A 5,771-nucleotide genomic window follows, 5' to 3' on the forward strand; every position below is an offset into this window, starting at 1 on the left:
CTGGAACTCCCGCAAATTTTACGGGAGTTCCAGCAAGTATAATTGTCCAGTATAATATACTGGAGTTTGGAGCACTGGTGCTCCAGTCTCCCGTAATTTTTACAGGAGTTAGCAAAGTATACCGGTCCAGCATAATATGCTGGAGTTCGTACGCACCAGAACTCCCGTATATTATACTGGACCGCTCCCTGTTGCAGCAAAATAGTGGCTATTTTTCATTGACTTGATAAACGCTGGCTATTTTTCATTGACCAGTGTGAAAACTGCTATACCATGATATTTTATCTTTGAAATCTTATTACGAAAAATATCAAAGTTTTTGTATTTATCCGACTTAAACACGTTGTAGCTACAAAATATATACAATCCACCTCTAAAAGGCTCTCAATCCATTATTAGTACATTCAATCAAGGAATTTAAAGTTATACCATTTTCTTTTTTTTCTCCTCTCTCCCCTCTTCTCTACAATTCTACTCAACCACATGAATGTTGGAAACGACGATGAAAGTTAGTAAACGAGTAGGCGCCTTTACTTTTCCGCTTCTGCTGCTACTGTCTTCACCTAACATTATTTGCAAAGAAGGAAGAAGAGTGTATTTAGTTTTAATAAGGATGAAGGATCTGGGAGGGAAATGACAGAAGAGAAATATAAATATATAGAGGGAAATTCCAACCAAGAGGAGATAGAAAGGGTAATGCATTAATTGGTAGAAGAACTGTGTGTTTTTCAGGCTAAAAGGTAAAAATAATTGAGAGAGTTTGATCATTTTCAATGACATGATTAAATACATTCAGCCTAGCCTATTCACAAAGCTTGAAAAATAAATCATTGCTGTAGAAGCAGCAACAAAGAGGATTCCTATACCATAAGAAGTAAGAGAAAGAATGAGAGAATTAAGTTGGGAATTACTTATTTATAACTTATCTATAACTTTCATACATTATTTCTACCTAGTTAAAATAACTACAATATCATACAACTTAAATACAATTTTTATATAAATTTTATGCAATATGTCTTTTATATATTTTGTATCTGATTTATACATAGTAAAAACAAAATTCATACAACTAATTATATATTATACAAGTTATTTACAACTTATCTACAACTTTCATACATTATTTCTACCCAGTTATATACAACTACAATATCATACAACTTAAATATAAATTTTATACAATATGTCTTTGTATATATTTTGTATCAGATTTGTATATATTTTTGTCTGTGGTGTGTGCTTCTTTTTCTCTAAAATTCCAATCAAACTTACTCTCTTAATATAATTTTGATACATATCAATAACTTTATGTAAAAAGATTGTATTCATAACTTAAATATAAATTTTATACAACGATTGATACATTATACAACTATTGTTCAACTTTCATACAACATTCAAATAAAAAAAAATATAACTACAACAGAATACAATTTACATACAATTATACTACAACTTTACTACAATTTCTTAAGTATATTTGTATGATTCTTCTTCGAGTTTCAATCTGAAATTCAGCCAAAATTAAATCTAATCTTCACCAAACACCATCAAAATTGAGATATAAACCCCAAAGAATATTCCCAATTGTTTGCAACAACACTCAATCCAAACGAATAATAATTTTTGAAAACCCAAATTCGAATTCAAAGTTAAAGCTTTTTAATGGCTGTCAATGGTGCAGAATCAAACACCTTCAAAATTTATTGATTGACAATTTCAATTTGAACACCAATTGTGCAACATGAAAGGAAATTGCTAAGTTAAAACTCTATAGTAAAACGATTGAAATCCATTAATGAATTCCATTAAAAATATATACAACATGAAAGGATAAAAAATAGAGGACATCATAGGAAGAAAAATAGGGGAAAGGACAGAAAATGAGAGATTGAGAGAGAGAGAGAGAGAGAGAGAGAGAGAGAGAGAGAGAGAGAGAGAGAGAGAGAGAGAGAGAGAGAGAGCAGGAGGGAGAAAGAATAAGGATGGAAAATTTGATTCCTTATTCAATTCCTAATATACAGGGATACTCATTTAATTCCTAAGTGTATATAATTGGTAAATTGTATTTGCCTATGTAATTAAATTAAAACTTGAATAGGGAGGGTAATAAAATTTCAAATAATGAATAGGAAAATAAAAATTCATATATGTTTACATTGCATTTCATGTAGCCAAATGTCTTTCGATGTTATTTTTTGTACCGTCTCCACCGAGCTACAATAGAACCCTCTTTATTTTTTATTTTTAAAATATGTAAAACATGATGATATATATATATATGCACTTTATACACTATTATACATACATAAATATTATATATAAAATATATAATATATATTTCCTCTGTATAGACACGTATACACAGTGTATGACCATATATCAATAATGTATCCAGACTGTTTCAACAAGTACCTTGTTTATTGCATTAAATTTCATATAAAAAGATTACAAAAGAATCTAAAACACCTTAAAAATCCCAAACTCCTATTGTGAGATTGTAATGTTTTTTTACCCTATGAAAAAATGAAATAGCTAATCCCGAATAACTAATCATGGGATAACTAACCAAACGACATATTAGAGTATAATTCACGTGGGGAGAGAGACAGAAAAGAGAGGTGGGACCAGGGTCTTGAAAGAAGCTAAAGTGTTGAATTGGGCTACGCAGGTAATAAAGGAGAAATTTGGCCAAATCTGGTAAACAAGAATACCTGATGAACATTGGGCGGTAATTATCCCTTCTATCGAAGTATTTTGGAGGAATAAAGGCCACTGGGGCCAACATGAATGTTTTTAAGCGGTGGAGAATGTGATGCCCCATAACTCTTTCGATACTTTGCTACGTATTTTAATGCTTACAAAGCTAACATGTTTAAATCATATGTTGGAGGAGTTGGAATGATACTCTAGTATTGTCATATCGAGCTATACTTTCAGTGCGTCTAATAGAAAATGAACTACTACAATATTCAAGTCAAAAAGAAGGAGAAAGACCGTTGTTTAGCTTAGTTTATTTGCACCAAATCTATCTCTCAAACTTCAAAAGAAAGCAAGAACAGAACTGTTGATAAGAGAACCATACATAGTTGTAGGTGAAAAGGCAGAAAGATGACTCCTTTCATACGACAAATACCAATACAGCAATGCCAGTAGAGTTCTTTTTGTTCTTGCTATACAAAGCTATTCTTTTGCAGTAATGGATCACATAACAGTAATGGAGCAAAATGTGCTGCTCCACCTGATAAATTCTTAAAAGCTTCCCTTCACTTTCGAACCATAAAATCCCAACACCACCATTTCCCTACAACTAAGCTATATGTTTCTCATCTTCAGTATAAGAGAATCATGCTTAACTTATGGTAATGTACAATCCCAAATATCCAAAGAAGCACCAGACTCCAGTCCCGAAATATTCAAAAAGCAGCAAAGTTGCGGTACAATTGGCAATCTTTCTTTCTTCTTTGTGTTAATTTCTTTAAAATAACAGCATAGTATTTCATAATCAGTCGAGTCTACTGAACCCAGTGTCTTATGCCAAGTTGCTATTTGAATAAAAGGGATGATATGAAAATATGCTCCATTCAAGGTAACTAACACATAATAGATGCATAAATTTCTCTGAACTTCCCCCGACTGGGAAAGCTCAGGCAAAACATCTACATATAAAGTGGTTTGATCTGCCTGGAACTTGAAAATAGCAGCAATACCAGGAGACCTTTAGTATATACTCCATACTGATGCCCACAAGATGGGCAAAGAACGTAGCAATAGAAATTGGACTAGATGATTTGAAATGTAAAGGTAGATCTTAATCCTGCACAAGTACCACGTGATAATCAAAGACTCGTCACAAAATATTGCACCACCAACAAATGTAAAAAGTGTGTCGGTCGCAAACAAACAAATTATGTGCCTCATATAATCAACTACAAATTATGTGCCTCACATAATCAACTACACCAGCAGAATTGCTAATGGTCGATATACACCCAACCTTGGAAGGAACTTCAGCCATTATTATCAACAGGAGAAAAGAATGAATAAATGTCAAAAAAGGAAGAAAACAAAAACGTAGAAGGCATGAATCTTTAGTAAGACCACGTCGGTGAAATCAACTTCAGCCACTGAAAAATACAAGGTTAATCCCCAGTTGCACACTTATCCATATGAATTAGCTAGCTAAACACTTCTCATACATTGCAGCATTGTATTCTAGCAAAAAGGCATAAGTTGCCTCACATTTGACATGGAAATAAATCATACGTCGGCAAGACATCATTTTCAGAATCAGTTTTCTTCTACAATAAATGCAGCTAATAAAAACAAATTGTTCCGAAAAATGGAGGGATACAGAACTCATTAAGTTGCTAAGAAGCTTTTAAAACTATCAGAACTCACAGATAATACGCAGTCAAGAATAGTTAAATTGACGGAAATATAGCCAGCACAGCAGAAGAAGCACTAACGCGTGTCCGGGCTCCAAAACTTTTCAAAAAAAGAATCAGCAGGTCTTTGTCCTTTCTATTATTTTTTCTTATAATGTTACCAATCAATTTGACCCTTAGCTGGTGAAGTAACCAAATTAAAAAGAACAAAAGGGGAATTGAAATCTGCAAACAATCAAGTAGAACCACAAATTCTAGTCTGAAGGCAACTTTCCAAAAGCCGAAGAATGCAGCAATATCTAACTTCTTCACCATCCCCCGGCTCCCTACCCCCCCCCCCCCAACAACCAGTAATTATTTCTGTATATTGCATTTTCCAAAAATTAAATGGTCAAGTACATCAACAGCCCCTTAAGCTTGGTAAAGTTTTTCATTTAAACACCTTATAAGGGTTGGTTAAGTCAACTTCAGCCACTGAAAAATACAAGGTTAATCCCCAGAGTTCCACACCTATCCATATGAATTAGCTAGCTAAACACTTCTCATACATTGCAGCATTGTACTCTAGCAAAAAGGCATAGGTTGCCACACATTTTACATGAAAATAAATCATAAGTCGGCAAGACATCATTTTCAGAGTTGGTTTTCTTCTACAATAAAAGCAGCTAACAAAAACAAATTGTTCCGAAATAGTGAAGGGATACAGAAGTCATTGAGTTGCTAAGAAGCTTTTAAAAATATCAAACCTCATAGATAATACGTAGTCCGGATTAGTTTAAATTGAGGGAAATCAATGTTATCAAAGGCGAAAAGCACAAAAAAGCTCTAAGGTGGGCTTTAATGAAAAAAGGCGCAAATGGAGAAAAACTATAAATATGTATGTGTAGTCCAAGATAATATCAATAAGCATGAATACCAAATATAAGGACAAAGAAATTGAAGAAAATTTACGACAAAGTAAAATATCAATTGCTTAGTGTCGCCTCTTCAGGATTACACTCATTGGCAAGGAAAAGTATGTCTTGGAACCTTGATGACAACACTGAAGCGCTTAACATGTTTTGAGCCTCGCATTAGGGCTTAAGCTCGCCTTTGATAACACTGAGCGAAATATAGCGGAAGAAGCACTAACACGTGTCCGGGCTTCAAAAAATTAAAAAAAAAAAAAAAAAAATCAGCAGGTCTTTGTCCTTTTTATTATTTTTTCTTATAAAATTACCAACCAACTCGACCCTTAGCCGGTGAAGTAACCAAATTGAAATCAAAAAAAGGGGAATTAAAATCTGTAAACAATCAAGTAGTACCACAAATTCTAGTCTGAAGGCAACTTTCTCAAAAGCCCAAGAATGCAGCAATTTCTAACTTCTTCACCATCCCCAT

At 33.3% G+C, this 5,771-nt stretch overlaps 1 protein-coding gene across 2 annotated transcripts in view; it reads right to left on the reverse strand.

Annotated features, from left to right (window-relative positions):
- Positions 1-3,099: 3,099 nt before the first annotated feature.
- The window catches only part of LOC109206751 (sufE-like protein 1, chloroplastic/mitochondrial), a 6,234-nt gene continuing 3,562 nt past the window's right edge, over positions 3,100-5,771 (reverse strand). The window contains exon 2 of one of the 2 annotated variants that reach the window (XM_019369610.1): positions 3,100-3,820. The gene's annotated coding sequence lies outside the window, so the exon portion shown is untranslated. Of the gene's footprint in view, positions 3,821-5,344; positions 5,535-5,771 lie in introns of those variants that run through there. The other variant, XM_019369611.1, reaches the window with a different exon arrangement.

This window comes from Nicotiana attenuata, unplaced genomic scaffold (assembly GCF_001879085.1).
Source record: "Nicotiana attenuata strain UT unplaced genomic scaffold, NIATTr2, whole genome shotgun sequence".
Taxonomy (NCBI): Eukaryota; Viridiplantae; Streptophyta; class Magnoliopsida; order Solanales; family Solanaceae; genus Nicotiana; species Nicotiana attenuata.